This window comes from Capsicum annuum, unplaced genomic scaffold (assembly GCF_002878395.1).
Source record: "Capsicum annuum cultivar UCD-10X-F1 unplaced genomic scaffold, UCD10Xv1.1 ctg7299, whole genome shotgun sequence".
Taxonomy (NCBI): Eukaryota; Viridiplantae; Streptophyta; class Magnoliopsida; order Solanales; family Solanaceae; genus Capsicum; species Capsicum annuum.
Window position 1 is genome coordinate 1 of NW_025882955.1, and position 1004 is coordinate 1004.

Sequence of the window (1004 nt, forward strand, 5' to 3'; positions counted from 1 at the left end):
AGGGATGCAACACGAGGACTTCCGAAGGGGTCACCCATCCTAGTACTGCTCTCGCCCAATGACGCTTAACTTCGGAGTTCTGATGGGATCCGGTGCGATAGTGGTGGTATGATCGCATCCGTCATTCACAGCACTCCAAATTCTATTATGCCTCTTTCTCCTGTGCCGCCCGTCACACCCAGCACGCGGGCCTCCGCGCCTCGCCCCCTTTCTTGTTTCCGCCAAGAGGAAAAGCAAAAAGATTCGCCGATCGAACCGGCAAAATTAAACCGAATTTTAAAGGACAAAAAAAGGAAGGGATACAACACGAGGACTTCCCAGTGGGTCACCCATCCTAGTACAACTCTCTCCCAAGCACGCTTAACTTCGGAGTTCCGGTGGGATCCGGTGCGTTAGTGCTGGTACGATCGCATCCGTCATTCCCAGCACTCCAAATTCTATTATGCCTATTTGTCCTCCGCCGCCCGTCACACCCTGCACGCGCGCCCTTGCGCCTTGCCCCCTTTCTAGTTTCCGCCAAGCGGAAAAACCAAAAGATTCGTCGATCGAACCGACAAAATTAAACCGAATTTTAAAGGAAAAAAAAAAGAAGGGATGCAACACTACTCTCGCCCAAGCATGCTATCTTTGGAGGTCTGATGGGATCCGGTGCGTTAGTTCTGGTATGATCGCATCCGTCATTCCCAGCACTCCAAATTCTATTATGCCTCTTTTTCTTGTGCCGCCCGTCACACCCCGCACGCGGGCCTCCGCGCCTCGCCCCCTTTCTTGTTTTCGTCAAGAGAAAAAACAAAAAGTTTCGCCGATCGAACCGGCAAAATTAAACCGAATTTTAAAGGACAAAAAAAGGAAGGGATCCAACACGAGGACTTCCCAGTGTGTCACCCATCCTTGTACAACTCTCTCCCAAGCACGCTTAACTTCGTAGATTCGTAGATCGATCGCATCCGTCATTCCCAGCACTCCAAATTCTATTATGCCTTTTTATCCTCCGCCGCCCGTCA

The 1004-nt window shown here is 50.9% G+C and overlaps 2 non-coding genes across 2 annotated transcripts; both read right to left on the reverse strand.

The window, feature by feature from the left end:
• Position 1: 1 nt before the first annotated feature.
• On the reverse strand, positions 2-120 carry LOC124894306. Its single transcript, XR_007051131.1, has one exon. It is a non-coding gene; the product is annotated as a 5S ribosomal RNA (ribosomal RNA).
• A 176-nt stretch (positions 121-296) lies between these two features.
• On the reverse strand, positions 297-415 carry LOC124894307. Its single transcript, XR_007051132.1, has one exon. It is a non-coding gene; the product is annotated as a 5S ribosomal RNA (ribosomal RNA).
• Between the last annotated feature and the right edge of the window lie 589 nt (positions 416-1004).